The sequence below is a fragment of the Crinia signifera genome, chromosome 5, assembly GCF_055691185.1.
Source record: "Crinia signifera chromosome 5, ASM5569118v1, whole genome shotgun sequence".
Taxonomy (NCBI): Eukaryota; Metazoa; Chordata; class Amphibia; order Anura; family Myobatrachidae; genus Crinia; species Crinia signifera.
This window is the reverse complement of record NC_139221.1, coordinates 35,707,553-35,730,351: the sequence shown is the minus strand read 5'-3', so window position 1 is coordinate 35,730,351 and position 22,799 is coordinate 35,707,553. Positions and strand designations below refer to the sequence as shown.

The 22,799-nt window shown below is 46.5% G+C and overlaps 1 protein-coding gene across 4 annotated transcripts in view; it reads right to left on the bottom strand.

The window, feature by feature from the left end:
* The window catches only part of CPQ (carboxypeptidase Q), a 435,363-nt gene that overhangs the window by 337,791 nt on the left and 74,773 nt on the right, over window positions 1–22,799 (bottom strand). The gene's annotated exons all lie outside the window — the stretch shown is intronic.

The window sequence follows — 22,799 nt, the reverse complement described above, 5'->3', positions numbered from 1 at the left end:
TTCTTCTTGTTGTCTTAACCATTACTATTTGAAAAAAGTAGACCAAGTCTCATACGTCTTGAGACAATCAAAGATAATCCACCTATTATTCGTAGTTAGCATCAATACAAATAGTTTTGGTTTTAACCCCTTCTATTCATCCTAAAGAAAATATCTTAAACCAAGTTGCTCATTTAAGCCTCTTGGTGCCTGTGTATCTAACTTGTGTATCCAACGACACTCAAGTTGCAACAATCTTTTGCCGCGGTCTCCCCCTCGTTTAAGAACTGGTACATGGTCCACTGGTACACTGTGGACCAGTGGAAAGGTGGTTGCTGAAAGGGATATTTCTGCCGAAAGGAACATTTGTGGTTTACCCGACGGAGGTCATTTACCAGCCAGGGAGTGCCATCCCACAAAAGAGTACCTACCGTAAGTTACCGGGACTCAATTTCTTAACCGTACAGGTGTCCTCCACTCACTGGACAGCACATTCCTAATTCTAAGAGGCATCATAGGAATGGACCCACTCCACACAGGACTTAAAAATACGGTACCGTATAGACTGGTTCAATGAGCAGTTCCCCATTGTTACAATATTGATTTTTTAACACATGTTGTCATATGTCGTGTTTAAGTGTTTATATGTATTTTATTAAATGTTATTTTAATTTATGCTTAATTGGCACCACATTATTTGATTTAATTAATATATCCATTGTCTAGCGCAGTGTACCTCTTTTCTTCTTGTATACTTTTAAGGGGCTGACTACCCCTTATTCACACTGCAGCTTGGCAGGGCACCTCATATCACTTGCGCCCCCCAAAGTTTGTTGATAACTGGGTAGAATTTGGCTGAAGTATAATGCACGTGCGTTGGTCTCCAGGGACTAGGATTTTCCAATCCGGGACTTCGGGATTAGACTGCGCATGCGGCCATGTGCTCAGATGCTGCCCGGTTTCTCCCTTCCCCGGCAGTGTGGCTCTGCGCAGCGGAAGGAGGCCAGAGGTCACGCTGCGCAGGCCAAGCAGCTGCACAGACCCGTCCAGGGCGCGCAGCATGACATCATCGCCCGCCCGCCTGCCAACCCGCGGCTTCACTATGTGGCCGCTCACTCACCCCCCCCCAACCGCGCCTCCCGGCATCAGTGATCGGCCGCCAACCCTCCTGACCGCACCGCACATGTAAGTAAATATGCGGGCGTTTTTTTTTTATTATTGAAGCCAATCCCGGGATTGGGAATTTTTTAATCCCGAATTCCGGGATTGAAAAAAATGCTCCGGGATTGGCAACCATACCAGGGACATGGTGCCTTTTCCATTTTACCAGTGATTACTCTATAGCACATGCACAGATCTTCAGGAAAATGGTGCCCATATTAAAAGACGCAGGGTGCAGGGTGTGTACACCCCCCGGAACCCCCAACCTAAGGGCAAGTGTTCTTCGATTTACAGATATACCTATTCATGAAATCCCTCCCAGTTTTCAACTTAGAGATGACCAAATAACCGAATAGATCAAATAACTATTGAATAAATAAATAAAATGGGCCACGTTTTGAAAAAAAAAAAATTGTGTGTGGGGGGGGGGGGGGGGGGGGGATCCGTGCATGCACAGAGAAACAGTGTCTGTGGCTGCACATGTAAACTGATGGTATTTTGGCCTTAGAGCTCCCCTATAGATGGTATAACTATTTAACATGAGGAATTAACCATTGTCATTGTTGAAAGTATGAGTTAAGCCACTGGTATTAGAAGATAACATCATATTTGACTAGTTTCCCAGAAGGAGCTGAAAGGCTCCTGAAAATTGTGTAAGGCACCCAGCCACCCGACCAGGTCTGATCCAGGGCCCTATGCAGTGTTTTTGATGTCTGTAAAGCGCCTTTAATACTATTGGAAAAAGAGCGCTATATAATGAAATATATTCTTATTATAAAGATGGCAATTATGGTTAACATACTATATACAGAGAGACATTTGCATGGCTACCAATCAGAAAAGCGGCAGGTTATCTAATGCATCTATAATATATGTGTCCAGTAACCCAACAGATTGGTTTAATTTGCAAAGCAACATCGTTAAAGTCTAATAATGAAAGTCATTGAAGCTTTGTTCATCTTGCAAGCTGTAGCCAAATGGGCTAGTGTACAAAGTGTGCCAGAAACAGATGGAGTTCTCATTACTGCAGTGGGGAATGTGCTGGCCGGTTAGCTGTGAGCATCATATGCACAGCACACAATCCTACCTGAGTACAGTCTGGACAATAACAGTAAAGATGACATCTTATGTTCCGTAGAATAATGGCGGTGCTTTCGGAGAGGAATAAACTGGCAGGATTCCATTCTATTAGAACGGCAGTTTATAAATAAAAATGGCTTATTCTTGGGTTTATCCGTGCCTGCTGTTTATTGAATTGTTGTGTGTTTGCTAGGTCTGCACTGCAGTGTTACAGGAACCCAAACTAACAAATCAGTCGCACTGTATTGAACTGTATTTATAAAGCAATAGTAATTGAAAGTTACGCTGTGAACACACGGATTCTAGCTATCGATCTTGACTATATACAGATGGAGCAGCTCTCAATGGTATTAGAATCGCCAATCGCTGCACGGTGTGAGCCCCGCTGTCCTCCGATGGAATGGAGCACGCCCAGGAGACGCTTGCATGTCCCGCTCTGTCGGAGCCTCCACCGCCATCCGATGGTCCCAGCATCTACCCCACAGCTCCCCCAGTCTGCCCCAAACCCCTGTCTGTCTCCCTGAAGCGGGCAGGGGTTGGGGGCAGACTGAAGCGGAGAAGGCCAGGGAAGCCGCTCCCCACTGCCGTGCAGACGTGAGCGAGTGAGAAGCTCGCACATCCCCGTCAGATGTAGCTGCCACCCGCCAGCCTGCATTAGCACAGGACATTTGGCGATACTGCACGCTGGGTGGGAGGTGCTTCATCTGTAGTCAAAGTTAGTCTGAATCACACAGTGTTCAGCTACATTCGATACCGATGCAATACCGATGGGCATCCCCTTTGTTCTTATAGAAAAATAGACAGTGCAGGCAAGTCCATCTTGACTGTCTCGCCTGTAGAATGTATCTATTCTAGGACCAAATACCAAGATAGTTTAAATCTAAAGTACATCCAGTGCAGTTGGCCAACATTGAATAGTCAGAATCAGCCATGAGCCAGATCCACATAGTGTGTACACAGCTATACACTTTTCCACTATGCAAGCCGGGTCGCACCTGGGATTTTGTACCTGGGTGCGACCTGGCTTGCAAACCCTTTCCCACTAACAGCCCGACCCGGCATAAAGCCAGATGGGGGACATCAATGGAAGGTGGGGCCGGGGCAGCGCTGGGAGATGACCCAGCAGCAAATGTTACATTACAGTGAACGGGACCCAGGTACCAGTTTCCACTGCCCCTGGGAGGAGCATCCCGGATTTGGTTTCGCCTGCCTAATGCAACAAATCCCAACAATTGCCGGTCAGCAGTAATTGGCCACAGCAAATTGTCGCAGTTTCCTACAATCTGACATCTACTAAAACACGATTTCATAAATGTGTTGAGCTACACAATAAAGTGGAAAACTGGCGTCCATGCTTTGCAATGGTCTGCACAGCGTTGTGTATACATCGTATATATTAAAGTTGTCCATTGCGCTCTCCACATTTTCTATCATTTGCTATCAGGTCTGGGGCCAGAACTGCAAATGTTCCCTGACATGATGCCATTCGGTAACCCTGGCGGCATATAGTTTGGCATAATCCATTATGATTTTATAAATGCTAACACTTTTGTAATGCATAACATTTACGGGGGGAGTTGGAGCGAGCACTTTCACAGACCACGGAATAATTACACAGGAGAAAGACATATAATTATTCCAATGCCAGAGAAAGAAAATTAGATTCGTACTTGCTGCTTAAATGGTATATTGTAGTCACTTAAGGAAATGCATAGACATTCAAAGGATGTGAAATACACATTGCATATTTTAGAACAAGATTATAATTATAGGCTGTGCGTAGCCAGCATACCACACGCTCAGACAACACAAGCCACTGAATGTACGGGAACAGAGCGAGGCACGGTTTTCTGGCAAGCGCTGGAACACAAATATTACTTCAGATACGCATTTTGTTTGTGTTAAAGAGCAGAACAATGGAAGATAAAACAATGCGACACTAACCACTTTCACATCGCAGACCCGTTTTAAAAACCGGTATTTTAAAACGGTAATTAAAACGGGTCAGAGCCTTAATAGTGGCCACATTACCGTTTTAAATGCAGGTTTCAGTGTCATTCACATTGCAGTTGAAACGTTTCATTCTGAACACGTTTCAATGCAGAGTGTGACCATTGCCTGTCATTATGTGACCGGATACCTGTGCTGGGCAGGGCCGGTGCTAAGCACCGGAGCGCCCTAGGCGGGGGGGGGGGCTCCCCGGCGCTCACCTGCTCCATGGGCAGTATCTCCACGGGTGGCGGGGGGATGTGCGATGTGGCGGCGGCGGCAGCACGGGGGGGGAGGAGAGTGTACACTCACCTCCTTTTGCTGCCGGTGGCCGTGCTGCTGCTGCCGCTGAGTATCTTCACGGGGGGCGGGGGGATGTGCGATGTGGCGGCGGCGGCAGCACGGGGGGGGGAGGAGAGTGTACACTCACCTCCTTTTGCTGCCGGTGGCCGTGCTGCTGCTGCCGCTGAGTATCTTCACGGGGGGCGGGGGGATGTGCGATGTGGCGGCGGCGGCAGCACGGGGGGGGAGGAGAGTGTGCGATCTGAGGAGATTGACGGTGGCAAGGATTCAATGATTTAAATCATATGAACAAACAGATCTCATGGGAGGTAGGAGGTGAAAGTGCTACGGTGATTTTAGATGGAGCGCTCCCACTTCAAAGGCAGCAAGGTGAAAACGCAGCTACTAGGGGGATGACAGAGGGAGCGGAGGCTGGCCGGGCACAGGCTGCGGTTGTCCCCTTGCTGCTGCTGGGAGGAGGAGTGTGTCCTCTCACCTCCGGCTGCTGTTGCTGCCAAGTCTCGACGGAGTAAAGCTGGAGAACTACTATGTGCAGCCGATCTGCTCCCCCTCCAGGAGTCAGTTCATCACTGGGAAGTAAGTGCCGAGTGAGTGGATATCAGTGCTTGTGCTTGTGTTGTTTGCCTGAAATACCGTTTCAGACAAACTGTACACATTCACATTGCACAAAAAACGGCAAGGAACCGTGTAGGACTCTGCTTTTTACACGGTTCGAAATGCCAGTTAATTTAAAACGGTAAATTGCCTGTGGTGCATTCACAGTGCACCCTTAAACGTTTTAAAAAGGGAAAAAAACGGCAATATACCGTTTTAAAAGTGCGATGTGAAAGGGGTATTAAAGGAGTTATCCAGGTCTTGAATACAGTATATGTCAACATCAAAGGTCTCCAAGGTGACAGGAAGAGGAGGAAAAGGAAAGGGGAGGGGCGAGGTTTGGACACAACGGTATTTTCTAAATTGATTGTTATTGTTATTTATTTATTTTATTACAGAAAACGAATACAGAATATAGGTGGAGATGTTGCCCATAGCAACCAATGAATAATTAGTGTTCATTCTTGAACCCTGCATCTTTCAAAACCCATGCAGTTCTTCTTCCTGGCCCGGGGGGTGTCGCTCTCTGCTGCGGTGCTTCTAACACAGGTCTGGTGTGCGTATATATATATATATATATGGTACTTGTGAGTTATCTGGGCGCCCGATTTTTTGATTGTATGCCTTAAGTTAAGGCATACAATCAGATGCGATGCGATGCGATATCGCATCGCATCGCATCGCATGCGACCATCGGATGCGATGACCCGATTTTTCCATAGGAATCAATGTTAAAATGATTCCTATGGAAAAAGGGGTCCTTTTCATACCCCTACTATCCAAGTGGGCATGGAGTTGGATATAAACCTGTGGCGAGCGTAGCGAGCCACCGAGCCCGAAGCGTGGCGAGCGAAGCGAGCCCCGCGAGGGGACGGTATTCCGTATCCCCTCGCGGGGCTCGCTACGCTCGCCACGCTTCGGGCTCGGTGGCTCGCTACGCTCGCCACAGGTTTATATCCAACTCCATGCCCACTTGGATAGTAGGGGTATGAAAAGGACCCTTTTTCCCATTGAATTCCATGTTAAAATGGACTCAGTCCATTTTAACATTGATTCCTATGGAAAAATCGGGTCATCGCATCGCATCGCATCGCATCCGATGGTCGCATGCGATGCGATGCGATGTCCCGATCCGACCCGATTTCGAAATCGGGCGCCCAGATAACTCACAAGTACCATATATATATATATATATATATATATATATAGGGAATATGCGGCCCGGCACTCCTCTGACTGGTCGATTGCCCCGATGCCCTTCCACAGGGGGATGGGTACAAGGTAGCACCTTGACAAAGGGGTACATACCCCGAAACGTTGGTCTTCCTTTTTTCACTTCAAATACAATACATTTTTCAAGTCTCCAGAGTGCTATCCTTATTTCCATTTTTATATATATATATATATATAAATATATATATATATATATATATATATACACATATACAGACCAATCTGTGCTAGAAGGACCACAGCAGAGTGCGACACCCCAGGCAGGGAAGAGGAACTGCATGGGTTTTGAAAGATGCAGGGTGCTAGAATGAACACTAGGTCATCATCTTATAGAACTAGATATTTTGGTGGCCTGGACCAGCACTGGTGCCCCCTACACACACAATATTGAATGTGGTCGTTAGACATGTGCCCCTATTCTCAGCACTCATTCACACTCCCAGAGATGCCCGGCTGCTTTCAGGCTCCGTCTCGCACTAATCCCTATACACAGCATGCATCTACCTTGTTCACCATAAAAAGCACAGATACCCCTGTACCCCAGCATGCAGGCTGCATCTCCCCTGTGCCCCATATACAGCCTATATCTGTCCCAGTAGCCCTATAAACAGATTGCTTCCTTAGGGGCCGATTCGCTGGGCCATGCGCTGCAGGGTGGGAGGGCCGGGGGCGTGCAGGGAGCGGAAGCTGGAGAACACCCAGCGTTTTATGGGCAACCCCATAAATGTAGAAGCAGGGGTGGAGATGCCGTCTTGGGGCGGATGGCTGACGTCACATGACGCACTGTCTTCGGCGAACACCGACGACGGAGGGGAAACGTTTAGTTTGACTTTTATTACCGAAGGGGAGAGAAATCATTTGATGGTCAGCGATGGCTGTGCGGCGTTAACCCACTCGCAAAGCAGCAAAAGACTGCTGCTTAGCAAGTGAACCTGAATCAGGCCCTTAGTACGCTAGGAATGGATGTATCCAAAGCTAAAATGATATGGAAAGGAAGATTGTGTTAGTAGTGTTCATTCTAGCACCCGCCATCTTTGAAAACCCCATGCAGTTCCTGTTCCGTGCATGGGGTCTGCTGTGGTGTTTCTAGCACAGGTCTGGCTTGCATATCAGTGCTGATATACAGACCACACTGTGTTAGAAGCACTACAGCAGACAGCGGCACCCCAGCCAGGGAACATGAACTGCATGGGTTTTAAAGATGACGGGTGCTAGAATGGGGTTGGGATCATTTGTTCTATAGCATTATGGTCGACAGTCATTAGGCCGACACCATTATGTCGACATGGGAAAAGGTTGACATGGGTCTAGGTCGACATGGGAAAGGTCGACATGGTTCTTGGTCGAAAGGTGATTAGTTTGACAGGTCGTTAGTTCGACAGGTCATAGTTCAACATTGTCTAGGTCGACACGGTGTGCTACGCTCGGCACACTATTTTATTCTCCCACCACGCCCTAGTGGATGGTAGGGCATGAAATACCGCCATGTCGACCTTTTGACTGTCGACCTAGACAATGTCAAACTAATGACCTGTCGAACTAACGACCTGTCGAACTAACGACCTTTCTAATTGAACCATGTCGACATTTTCCCATGTCGACCTACACACATGTCGACCTTTTCCCATGTCGACCTAATGGTGTCGACCTAATGACTGTCAACCATAATGCTGTAGACCAAATGACCGCATCCCCTAGAATGAACACTATGGGGTAGATGTATGAAGCAGTGATAAAGAAGGAGAAGTGATACAGTGTCTGGTACTTTATCAACGGCCAATCAGCTCCTGACTGTTGCTTTTTAAACCCAGCCTGTTACTTAACAGTCCGGAGCTGATTGGCCGGTGATAAAGTACCAGGCACTTTATCACTTCTCCTCCCTTATCCCTGCTTCATACATCTACCCCTATGTTAGTAAATAACTGAGAAGTGTTGTCCTGAATAATATTCAGGCTGGAGTTAAAATTAGTTTGAACATTTTAATTTCCGGAATGCTCAGTTTAGAGAACACAAACGTCATAAAAGTCTTTTAAACGCTTCCCTTATTCGGACAGAATTACTAACTTGCATTATGTCCTTGTAGGTTATTCCACTTTGTCGTATGTATGAAACCTAAGCATTCCATATAATTATACATATACAGTACTCTCATATGAATTATGCGTTGCCATTGCTATAAAACGGGGCTATTTCCAGTGCCAAAAACATCCAGGGCCAAATCTGTAAATCAGATCATCAGGGACAGTTATTAACTATGAACGCTGTAAGATTTTATGGCTTTCCCATCGTTCAAAATCTCTGCAATTCAGCCGCCAAGGGACAATGCATTTTCTTATATAGATTCCTTACTAAAAAACACTCAAGATCTGAAAATTCCAGCAAATGAACTCCTAGGTCGAGGAATGCGAACAATAGTTCTCTTATTTCACAGGCAAACTTGTACTATTTGGGTGTGGAGGACATTGTACCTGGAACTAGGCCCAATGTTCCATTTAACATTCTGTATTGATTTAATCAGTCCAGCATTGAGTAGTGTTGTTCTCTCTGTAGACTTACTTGAAATTGATCTCATTAGAAGTAGTCTGTATGGCTAAGTACAGACATGTCATAAGCTCTTGTTTAAAGGAGGTCATTGTTAACTAAGTACAACGCAACTGGTTATCCATTTGTCAGATACTGACATTTCCCCAAATTATACTGGATTCTCCAAGGAAAACATAACGCAAGTGGTGGGGCGTGAGTGGGCTTTTTTTTCTTCATTTTCCTCAATATCTGTGTAGAAATAAGGGAATAGGACGTTTTAAAAAGATTTGAAGAAGTTTGTAGATGATAAAAAATACAACACCGTATAGTTCTAGTTTCCCATCTATCCTATAAAACAAATCACAGAGATTGACCATGTTTCTAATTGGGGAAGAGGTCACGGGAAAGTTTCAGTACTGTAGTTATTATAATTACTGCGTATAGCATGTATATAATTGTGCAGATGTGTCCGACTAGTCCCTAAATAGTAATAACATGCACCCAAAAAACAGTTAACTCACAATACAGCCTTCATTCATCAGGGGTCTGTTGGTCAAATCGCCAACCGCCAGCCCATGAAAGGGGACGCATGCTAATGAGACGCTATCGCGTCCCCTTCCTATGGAGCTCGCCTCCTCCCCGCCGATCCCCCCACCCTTCCCCCTGAAATGGAGATGGGCAGAGTTCGCGTCCCCCGCCGTCCGGAAACTGGAACACATGTGAGAGACACTCACGCATCCCAGTTAGATGGAGTGCCGGCTCACCAGCTGGGGTATTGTTGCGAGCCCCGGCGCTGGCTGAGAGGCGCTACATTTGTTGTTACTGTATTTTACTCCCGATGTACTTAAATCTTGAAAGGTTGTTTTAGGGCTCTAGGGTTGTTTTGAGGCTTAATTTGTGAAGCCGTGAAAAGAGCGGAGAAGTGGAGCAATGATGACGATAGCCCCGTACACCCAAGACGACCCACCCCACAGATGATAGAGTTAATGATATTGGCTGTGGACGCAGGGGAACGAAGTGAGCATACACATTTAATGCTATCGGTAAACAATATCATTCAAAGACTTCACCAGGATCCGCTGTACATGCAGGTCGTTGCCAATCTACAGTAGCCAAAATCCACTTACATATTCAGCCAATGGGGGGTCATTAATGATGCGTTGACGATATTCAAGGCCGGATTAAGAGCCTCCTGGGCCTGGAGCTAAAAATGTTCAAAGGCCGATTATGAGAAGTGGAGGTGATGGCAGGCCAATGCCACATATGCATGTAGGGGATGCAGTTACAATCCCGGCGGTCGGGATCCCGGCGTTCAGAATCCCGATGCCGGAATCCCGACCGCCGAAATGCCGACACTTTCTCCCTCCGTGGGTGTCCACGACACCCCTGGAGGGAGAATAAATTAGTGTGCCGAGCATAGCGAGGCACCGGGCCCGCTGCGTGGCGAGCGCAGCGGGCCCGCAAGGGGGGGCGATCCACGTCCCCCCCTTGTCAGCATTTCGGCTGTCGGGATTCCGGCGTCGGGATTCTGAACGCCGGGATCCCGACCGCCGTGATTCAATACTGAATCCGCATGTAGAACCCATACACTATAAGCCCCGATGTCACCCTAATATATATAAAATGTGTGGAAAATAGTGCAACTTTAATACTTGATAAGGATTAATGACCAACCATGCGTCCAGCTAGTGTCTGTTTGGTGATCATTATGCTGCCATTATGGTGGGCCTGTTTTTATGTAGAGGCCTGGAGCTGCAGCTCCAGCCGCCCCATTGTTAATCTGGCCCTGACGATATTGAGTGTACACACTAGACTTTTCTTTACAAGGTACTGCTCAGAATGGCACATCCATATCTTTTAAAAAGTATTCTAGTGTGTATGGGGCTTATTTCAAGAATACTGTACAGTTTACCATCATTTTGTATCTCCCAAGATTCTGATTGGCTGTAAAGTTAAGCGTATGATCTGATTGGCTGTTGAGACACAAGCTAGCCAGGAAGCTTGAATTTTAATAACCGAATGTCTCTTCAGAGCAAGTCCATGCTATGTGGAGTGTTGTTTTTTTTTTAACCTCCTACTGGATTAAACCGGACCAAACCAGATACTGAAGGAGTAATTGTTGGCAATACTGCCTCACAGCAGTAAGGTCCTGGGATGGATTACCACCAGTTATACCGGCACCCATGAAGACTAAGAGGCCCACTGCTGCCCCCCTTACCCCTACAGAACATTTTGAGCAATGTAAGATGAATGGTCCTGTGTACCAAGTGTTTTCCGCACTGGAGGCCACTTGATGGTGGCTGATTCCGTTTGGGGCATACATCACTGTGATACTGAGCCCAATTCAGACCTGATCGTCAAATCTTTGGATACCAGCGATCTGGAAAACGCCGCCTGCCAGTGTACCCCACCCCTGTGCATGGCTGCGAAAACGTACCCAGCCATGCACACACGGGAAAACTATTCGCAATCACTCCCCATGGAATGGTATTCCCCCTGTTCGCAGCATCGAGTAAGTGTAGACTTATTCGGCGCTGCTATAACCGTGGGGAGATCTAGGAGATTAGTGGCCCTCCCTCCCCACGGCTGGGCCCATCTGATTTTTTAAGTTGCACTCCCAGTAAATGCTGGGGTGCCGCCTACAAATGCCCCCCAGCTGTCAATCATCTTGTAGAACCCTGCACATGCGCACATCCTACCGTATGCACGCTCGGTCAATCGATAATTTGCAGAATTGCGTATTCGTAGCCCTACTTAAAGGTCTGAATCAGGCCCATTGTTCCATCATTTTGATAGGGTGGAACTAGTAAAAACAGAGTTCATGAAAGAACAGAGCAGACAAAAGGTAACGATTACCGAGAGAACCCCATCACGGAAATAAAATAAGCAGTAAAACAAAGCAATACAATAACCCAGACTGATGCAATAAGCCTCAGAGAGCACGACGGACGTGTGTTTGTTTGCTATACTGTACAGCAATGGGCGATCAGCGAGTCAGACATTGGCAGTTCAAGAATAAAACAAACAAAAACTGAATTACAGCAATTTCCATTTTGTAATTGTATATGGAATCTCTCACTAATTACATTGAAATGAAAATCACTCAAATAAGTAAAGACAGCTGCAAATAGTCCCAGTTTCACTGCACGTTAAATACTATCCTGTACTTAAGGAAATTCAATTTAACTGTAACAATTTAAACTTACACATTGATTCAGTGTAACCGAAATGACAAAATAGCCAATAGGGGGGGCGTTGGAGGTTGGGAACATCTTGGGAAATTAGATCACACTGCTATTATAGTGCCATGGAAGCGCTATTACACTGCCATCACACCAGTGGCATAACTATACATTTTTGCTCCCCCCTGCAAAAAAAAAATGTCCGACGCCTGCTCTGGTAAAACAAACAGGGCTTTTTCTAGGCAATTTGGCTCCCAATATGCACAGATAATGTCATGGCGCCGTGCGTCTGAGTCCCCTTCCGGGGCTCGCTTCGCTCACCCACGCTGCGGGCTCGGTGGCTCCCTACGCTCGCCACGCTATTTATAATCAACTCCATGCCAACATGGATAGTGGAGGCATGAACTATCCATGTTGGCATGGAGTTAAGTTAGTTTATTTGACATATTTAGTGGCGAGAGTACACCCGGACGCCTCCACTATCCATGTTGGCATGGAGTTGATTTTAAATAGCGTGGCGAGCGTAGGGAGCCACCGAGCCCGCAGCGTGGGTGAGCGAAGCGAGCCCCGCAAGGGGACTCAGACGCACGGCGCCATGGTGGCGCCGTGAAACTACACAAGTACCATATATATATATATATATATATATATATACACACACACACATATATATATATATATATATACACACACACACAATGTACCTCTATTATATATATATTTTTTAATAATTCGCACGAGTTCCTGCATGTGCTCTTCTCTAGGATCTCTCCACCCATGTGATGTCATACAGAGCTTGGGGCAAAGAGGGAGGCACTAAACGGCGGCTCCAGCTGTCCCGAGCCACTTTATACACAGAAGCCAATAGGCGTTGTGTAATAGACATAACTAATGTCAGCGCTACCTGAATGATCCAAAAGACATGCACCACATTGCTTGTCCCTGCAGCAAAATCTAGTGAATTGTCAGCACTCCCTGCTGACCCTACCAGAGCTGGCTCCCCCAAGCCGTTGTGTGGACTGCGGCACCATTGCTGTGCCACTGTCTATTAAAGTGCCATTGAAGTGCTATAACAATGATTACGGTGATATTACAGCACTATCACAGTGCCAGTGGCAGGTACAAAACCAAATTACAGGGGACTCCTATGGGGCCCAAAGTGGAGAGGGGCCACCTTTGCTGTCACAGTTACATGAGTTATACACAAGGTAGTTACTCCCATAGCTGCAGGGAGTGCAGTGGCTATGGGGCCCTAATCTGACAGGGGCCACCTTCCCTGTCACAGTTACATGAGTTATATACAGAGTGTAGCAACCCATAGGTGTAGGGAGGGCAGCTGGTATTAGGCCCAGAGCTGAGAGGGGCCACCTTCCCTGTCACAGTTACATGTGTTATATACAGGGGTGTATCCACCATAGGTGCAGGGAGTGCAGCTGATATTGGGCCCAGAGCTGAGAGGGGCCACCTTCCCTGTCACAGTTACATGTGTTATATACAGGGACGTAGCTACCATAGGTGCAGCTGCTATGGGGCCCAGAGCGTAGAGGGGCCACCTTCCCTGTCACAGTTACATGTGTTATATACACAGGGGTGTAGCTACCATAGGTGCAGGGGGTGCAGCTGCTATGGGGCCCAAAGCTGAGAGTGGCCACCTTCCCTGTCACAGTTACATGTGTTATATACAGAGTGTAGCAACCATAGGTGCAGGGGGTGCAGTTGCTATGGGGCCAAGAGCTGAGAGGGGCCACCTTCCCTGTCACAGTTACATGTGTTATATACAGAGTGTAGCAACCATAGGTGCAGGGGGTGCAGCTGCTATGGGGCCAAGAGCTGAGAGGGGCCACCTTCTCTCTAACGGTTACATGTGTTATATACATTGTTCACATTGCGTGGTACATAGGTGCTAAGATTTTAAATGTTTTCATTGATATGAGACAGGTATATTGTGGTACTGTATGAATGAGGCAGGTGCTTTTAAAATTGCAAGTGTTTTTGTAAGGTTTTTTAAAAAGTGAGTTAAAATGACACATATATGTATATGGGTGTGGTATAGGGGTCCGACAGTCGGGATCCCGACAGTCATTAGCCCGACATCGGGATCCCGACTGGCCGGACTCAGACAGCATGGTGAATGCAACAAAGCCCCTTGCGGGCTCGCCACCTATTCTATTCTCCCTCTATGGGGGTCGTTGACTCCCACGAGGGAAAATAGCAGGTGGCCATCGAGAACCCGGCTGTCGGTGTTTTGACAGTCGGGATCCCGACGTCATGTAAATGCCTGTCGGGATCCCGTCCGGCACCCTATGTATATACTTACAGGCATTTTTATGCACCCCTAATTTAAGCAGATCATTTACAGTATTTTGCAGAAAAATGCTTGCTTTCTACAGATGTGTCCCGCTACGTTGTTGCTATGTATAGCAGCATTCTCCAGCGGGACTGTGATGCAAACGTACAGCGGAATGCCGCTCCTAAAGCATCATTATCCGGCTTCCATAAGAATGAAAGGGTCAGGAAGTGCATGCACCCCTCGGCTCCCATTCAAAGTCAATGCACAGTGGGAACATATGCATGGCATAGTCTCCAATATGCTGCGTGTTGTCACGGCAACAACATATAAGGACACGTGTATCATTTTGTCACTGTTTTAGAAAGATGCTTATACAGTGTAACAGCCATCTAACACAATTTTACTCTCTGAGTGTCAACATCTCTGTGAGAGATGCACAGTTATACGCGCCCCCTCGTGGGCTTCCCAGGTGTCCATGGCGACGCGGACACCTGTGAAGCCCGCTCGCCACACTATTCTATTCTCAACTCCACGCCGACGTGGATAGTGGGGGTATGAAAAGGTCGGAGGACGCGTACCGCCGCCGCTCGCCACGCTTCGGGTTGACGTTGATCGTGGGGTGGCGTTAACAATTGTGGGGGCCATTTCACAGTTCAAGGGCACTATTAGGGCTCTGTGGCCCATTTAACATTGTTTCCTATGGCCAAATCGCGGGCATTGAGGCATTTAACAGTAAAATCGCGTCCAATCACAGTTTTAACATTGATCCCTATGGGAAAATCGCGGGCATCGCGGGCATCGCGTCGCACCCGTTTTTTATGTGCCCGCGATTTTTTACCCCAGACGGCCGCGATGCCAATCGCGGGCGCCGTTCTAGGTAAAGAATACTGATTATATTACCCATATAAGGTAAACATTACAGGACATTAAGACGAATACAAATCTCTGCTTGACCATTTTCACACCTACACTGTGTAACTTCTAACTGAAGCCCACCCTATAACATAGCGACTCACGGATTGCTCCCGTGTCATAATAGGACGCATACCCTGGCCACAATATGATAGATCCCTAATCTGTACAACTACAAGTGTCAGTATACGTTCGTTTCAGTCATTTTCATACTGCGGATTCAGTATGAAATCCCGGCGTTCAAAATCCTGACGCCGGAATCCCGACCGCCAAATCCCGCCAAGGGGGGGACGTGGATCTCCCCCCCTTGCGGGCTCGCTGCGCTCGCAACGCAGCGGGCCCGGTGCCTCGCTATGCTCGGCGCGCTAATTTATTCTCCCTCCAGGGGTGTCCTGGACACCCACAGAGGGAGAAAGTGTCGGGATTCCGGCGGTCGGGATTCTGAATGCCGGGATCCCGACCGCCGGGATTTTAACTGCATCCCCATACTGCAACATATAATAATAGTAAATAACATACATAGTGCATGCTGTAATAATACTGCTGTATATAATTTAAAATAAATACAGATCATTCTCAAACTCATATAGAATGTTTTAGATGTGTTTGTGTCTGTTATTAATGTAATCTGATGGGAATGAAATGAAGAAAAAAAAATGAATGACTTGCTCCAAGTACGGCAGCAATGCATAGTTGCCTCCCTGAGACTCCCTGAAATAGCAGTAATCTCCCTCTCTCCCTCATTAGTCTAGCAATCTCCCTTATGTCACCTAGCCCACATTACACTGTTACACCGTAGTTACCTCCCCCCCTGCATTCTGCAGGAGTCTCCCTGAAATAGCAGCAATCTCCCTCTCTCCCTCATTAGTCGAGCAATCTCCCACATGTCACCTAGCCCACATTACACTGTTACATTTTTGGGGAAAAAAGGAATGAGAGATAGATATATTTGCATTGAATCATTAGCACCATTTCCCAGCACTTTACCAAGTATAGTATCTCTTACTAACTGCTTTGGGGCTCATCTACATTTGGATCTAAGTCATTTTAAAAGATTCCTCTCAGATGTAAGAGTACATAACCAAGTTTCTAGGTGCCATGTTCACAATCTATTTTCAGAATCTCTCCATATATGGAACTAGACACGCCCTTTGGGTGGAGCATGACACGCCCCCTCATTGGGGCACTGTGCAAAATTCTGCTACCAACTATACTCTCACTGAAACTAGTTTTCGAAAGTAGGCAAGTATGCAGCAATGAGAATCATGGGAAGGGGTTAGTAAATCTCCAATCAGAGTGGAATGCTCTTATTTTGTGGATTAACCTCCTTTGTGTGTTGTCTTCCTATATTAGCGTTAGTGTTTCTAAGTGATACATATTTCTTATTTATACACAATAAATATAACAGTTGATGATGATGAACATCAGACTTTTTTTCCCTTTGGGAGCCACGACAGACGTGTATCTTGAGAGATGTAGCCTGCTATAAATAAGCTGCATCCCCAGCGGACATGCTACACATGCAGAACCTTCTGCTTTCTCACCACTGATCTGCCTATCCATGTGTGGGGGGAGGCAAATGCAAGCTACATCTACCTGAAAGGTCTGCTTAGTCTTACTCTGCAGTCTGCGCGGACATTCAAACAAACCTACTTCATGCTGGCCATACATTAGAGTGATGTCAGGGCAGAATGAATGATTTTGATGGGTTTTGCGATGCATTGTGTGTGTTTTTGTGCACATTGGCCCTTATTCTAGTTGAATCGGTCGGATGCGTATTTTCGGACAGGAACCGAGTGTTCTTAACCCCGCCTTCCATATGGATCGCTCACTCCGTCCGAATGCGGTAAGACGCTGACCGAACGGACTGCGAGTGGATTCTTCAGGTGAACACTTCCTCCATCTGTGGGAACCTCCCCCATCATTCGACCATCGAATGTTGGACCGAGTGGCCAGGCAGAACCGAGTGCTCCAGACCACTCGGGCATTTCTCCGTGCAAAAGCAGGGATATGGGCGGGCAGCTGGCATCCGGATATGTCATTTGTCTGCCCCCCACATGTGTGTCACGGCCGGATTACCATTACCGGATTTTCATGAGAACGCCCATGAAACGCGGGGCGTACGCATATGGTAATGAGCAAAATCAGCCCTTCCCGCCCCTCTCCACCCCCTGCTCGGATGGTTTCGTACGATCATTTTCTGCACGGATCCCACGCCGTGTTCGGACGTGTGAGGCGTTCGCACTGGCGCAGATACGCCTCTGCACATGCGCAAACACCAACCATCGGCCATCCGACCGCACACTGAACCATCCGACTCAATCAGAATAAGGGCCCAATATGATCCAATGCGCGGGCCTGCGGGGCGTTAGATTGATTCTGTAATTTTACGTGCTGCACATATGATCTGTCAGGATTGGACTCTCAGAATAATCAACACGCAATTCTGCGAAGTTCGCATTGTTGCGTGTGGATTGAACACCGCCCGCACAGCCGCCCACTGGAAGGTGTTAATGTTGCATGTTCCCTGTACGGGAACAGGGTGGGCAGCTGACATCCCCAGGCAGCCTCCTCACTGCCTAATTTCCATGGGAACACCCATGAAACGCTGGGCGCGTCCCCTCGCCGGCGCCCCACGCCCGCACTGGTGGGTGGGAAAGGGACAGTGAACTAGCAGTTCGCCGTGCACATTCGCACCCAGCGTATGCACATGCGTAGAAATGCGCACTAGTAAAACATCAGTCCCCCATGCGAACGTGAGAGGAAACGAGTGAACTAGAATAAGGGCCTGGGTGCAGATCTTGAGGTGTTTTTAAATATTCTACCATCCATGTGGACTCTGACTGGGAATGGTAAACTGTCAAGAAAACAGACCCATGTAAGGTGAACGTAGAACATTAATTGTGTGCTGACATTGCATGTCAACATTTGGGAATGTATAAGGTCGAAAAGGTCATAGGACGCGTACCGCCGCCCCTCGCCACGCTTCGGGCTGGCGTTCATCGTGGGGTGGCGTTAACAATGGGGTGCCATTTCACATGGGGTATACAATGAAAAATCGGGTCCATTGGCCCATTTAACATTGTTCCCTATGTAAAATCGCGTCCATCGCATCGGTTGCTTCGCATGCCTTAACTTAATTTTTGAATTGTCGGGGAAAAGGCTAAAAATAGCCGTGAAATCGCGTCGGTCGCGTCCATCGCATACCTTAGGTTAAGGTATGCGATGACCTGCGATGGGCGCCGTGCTAGGAAACAAGTACCATTTTGTGTAGTGTGTATTGTCTGATACTTTTTTACATTTACACTGCCATTACTCACTTGTGCGATGCCTTGGGGGAGGGGGGGTTTGGGCTGCGCTGGCTCAGCGGCCACATGCTCTGAACCCAAACCTTAAAAAATTGTTAGGGACCCACTTGATGAGGTTACCTGTCCGTGGTAGGTGGGCCTATATTTTCTGGCCAAAAATGATGCTAAGAACCTCAATTTTACTCCACGTTAAATTACGGAGTTTATTATAATTGTTTTTCGATTGTCAGTTCTAAAGCTGGGTACACACTATGCAATTTTTGTTAATGATATGCATAACAATAATAACTATACCGTTAACAATGCATGCTTCCAAGGGATGTTAAAGATTTCCGTTGTTGTCTGAACATGCAGTCAATCTGGGGGTCTCTGTGACCACACTAAATTATATCGTTAATGATATTGTTCAATGTATTAGCGCTATCTTGTTCACTTTGGGCACCACCGATATCATTGGCAATATCAATGGGGGCACGTATCCCTTAGGGTGTATGCAGCTTTAGAACTTAGAATGCTCACTTTTTTTTTTCTCTATTTTTTACAATGAGAATACGCCTATCTCCCAGGTCTCACCAGGTGATTGATGAGATCAGCATTGAATCATGGCCTTGCCCCTCACAGCACATTATACATTGGGGGTAGCCTACAATTTTGCCATTTGTAATGCCATACCACCTGCACTTCCCACCGTGTCACGGAAAATTTCAAAGAGAATGTGAAAAAAGTTGGTAAGGTTATTTGCAGGGAATAATAATCTGATTTTGGGACGCTGGTTTGCACAAAATATTTTGGTTATATATTTTTGTTATTTTCTGGAACCACTGACTGGAAATGTTGAGGATGTAGGGTTGGACTCTTTTCCCAACCTAAACATTATTTCAACCAGCTTTAATTGAGGGAACTCTGAAAAAAATACTAATAAAAATTGGAAAGAAGGATAGAAGCTGTTTACTTATCTCTCGTTTCTGGATTACGATATTGTAACGACACCAGTGCTGGAGGAGTAATATGTAGCCATATGGTTATATACAGATGCCAAGTCAGCCCTCATCAGCAGCATTCAGTGTAGGAGGGTAAGAAAATCATACGGAGACCTCTACAGGTGTTTAAATATAAAATAAATCTATCACAAAAACATGGAGAAAGGCTTCTTATATAACGGCCGTTCTCAAGTAGCTCACACAATTCTGTCATATTGTAATTCATTACTTTATTGATATACGTAAAAAAAATGTACTGCCATGGGCGTGGAACCAACCAGTTCCGAAGACCTTCAGTGGCGCATGCAGGGGGGGGGGGGGGTTCCGAGTACCCAGAACCCCCCCCTTGATGGACCAGGATTTGTTTAATTAGACAGAGACCGCTCTGCCTCCGTCTCTACACTATTTGCTGCAGCCACGATCAGAGCTGCTGCCGCACATTCACAGCAAAGCAGTGCTGCAGACAGAGCTCTGCTCATGAGAGTTCTCTGGTTTATAATGTGGGGACTCAGCAGTGGAGCAGTTGTGGGATGAACAGAAGACAGGAACACGAAGGGCACTTAGCGGCGACGGGAGCAATGGGTGGTGTTCTCTGTACTATAAAATGTCCAGGATCAGGGCATAGCAGCCGCGCTTACCTAGTCTCCTCCTCTGCCGAGTGCACATCACCACCCGGCGTCGCTGACATTGACCAATTGATGATGCGTGCCACAGGGAGAAATAGCCGGGGCGGGTATGTAAAATCAGCGTCGCTCATCTCTCCTGCCCACAGCCCAGGGACCTCTTACTGGGAAAGGTTTATATGACTCTATAGGGGCTCCTCTGCTTGTAAATTTTAGGGATGCAGTGCCCCTCCCTGGGCCCTGCTGGCTGCATCTCAACCTCCATTTTTCCCTTGCTCCCCTTTCCTCCTCGGCTGCTTGTCTCCTTGTTGCGGCTGCTGTGGTGCTGCTGCTGCTGAGGTGCTGCTGCTGCTGCTGAGCCGGTCAGGGGGCCGGCGTGGGGTTGACACACACCAGTCGCTGGAGCGCACGGTCGGGTGAGTACTGTACCCGCTGTGCGATGCCACGGTGGCGTGTGACACAAGCCCAGCAGGAACTTTCAGGCCTCTTATGACCGCTGTTTGACAAAAAGCGTGCACCCCCTCAAAGAATCCATTGATTTTTCCTTAACACAATTGACACAACACTCTATAAATGATTGACAGATACTAAGCAATATACTGTATTTCATCCAATGAAGATGGCCTGGCTGAAGCACAGCCTTTCAAATGGATTTAACCAAAATACCTGAACCCCCATTATCTGTTATCCAGTGCTAGGGAGAAAATGTTCAATCACATGACCAGATTTTCATTCCAACCAGCCAGATTGGACAGATGGACTGGCAGATAATTGTATAGTGTGTACCCAGCTTTACTGATCCTACCAAGCTTCGTGATAGAGTTGGATAGGTGATTATGAGGCATCCTAATGTACCTCTAACTAGAAAAACACATGGTGCAGATGCACGCTCCATATTATTAATCAATCAATAAATAGAGGTTCTTGGTATATTCATCGGCCAAGAAATATTTGCCCACCAACCAGCTTTACGGTGACCTCATTTCTGGTGGGTCCCTAATACTAAGTTTGAATCTGGGGCGTGGAACCCCAAAAAGTCCAGCATAAGCAAGTCACCCCAGGGCAGTACACAAGTGAAAACTAAGCTAGACGTTATTAAGTGAAGTGCTAGAAAGTATAATATTAGTGAAAAATAAATAGTGCTAAATAAATGTTAGGGTGTGGCACCCTGAAACCAACTCGGTTACGCCAACCCAAGGGGAGCCACGCCCCAAATGTACCTCCAAGACTAGCAATTAGTGTAAATTTTTAGGCCTTACCTTCGTTGTGCCTACAGTTTGCAGTCTGTGGCTACCAGGGACCAAGCTGGTGAAATAATATTCAGATCAGGTGGGCGGGGTGCTACTCTAAGTTGAAGGAGTCCCAACCTTCAGGTGTACAGGTGTACACAATATTAGCTTATAGGGATCTTAGAATGCACACCCGATTTACATGAAGTGCTATCACATGGTGCAGATGCACACTCCATATTATTAATGAATCAATAATGGAAGTTCTTGGTATATTCATTGGCCACTGCTGCAGGTAGGATCATAAAAACGATCAGCGGGGAAGTGAATCTGATCGGAAATGGCCCAAAACATGACAAATTTACATACAATTGGTCGAAATTGTATCGAAATCGGGTGAATTGAGGCCAATCGTTCTGGTGTGTACCCTACATTACAGTTGGCAATTTCCAGCCTACAATGTAAATTTGGAATGAATTTCTTGACGTAAGTTGATGACAATATAGAGCCCTAACAAAATACAAATTTATTCTCGGAGGTCTTAAAAACTGTACTCTATAAAGGTCTTTAAATGAAAACCTACATAGCCCAATAACAAAAGATTTTATCGGATCGCTTTAAGACACCAAGGGCTAAATTTACTCAAGCTTATTTTATAGGATGCAATATCACCTCTTTTCATTTTTAGAAGCTTTAGTAAATTTAACCCTGTGAAATTATCTTTCAATTATGCTGCTCTGTTCACATTATATGCCACGATGGCAACGAACAGGGTCATGTGACCACAGACCGCACCACCCACCTCTTATTGTATATGTAAAAGCAGGTAAGTTTGCATTTATCTGCTACTAATAAAAAAAATATTGTGCAAGAAAAGCATATTGTGAAGCTCGCTGCCTAGTAAACGTTTCAAAATGATAAGAATGTGTACTTGACAATTTTCAGGGTTACCGCTCATATAGGCTGGCAATGAAATGTTTGCTGACGTGAGAACAAATAGAATACAGGTCAGCACGACAGCAAAGATTTGTCAACTAAAATCTTTCTAAACTGTCAGTGAACTCTATAAACATTAGATATGTCGTCTTTTGCGTAAAAGAAACACTGAAAAGCTGCCAATGTCTACATGGAGAAATACATCTCACTCACATGGTCATAGTAACAAGGTGTCTTCTCCGGGAACCAATAACAAACTGGAATCCATCTCACATGGTTACAGTCACTGGGTGTCTTCTCCGGGAACCAATAACAAACTGGAATCCATCTCACATGGTTACAGTCACTGGGTGTCTTCTCCGGGAACCAATAACAAACTGGAATCCATCTCACATGGTTACAGTCACTGGGTGTCTTCTCCGGGAACCAATAACAAACTGGAATCCATCTCACATGGTTACAGTCACTGGGTGTCTT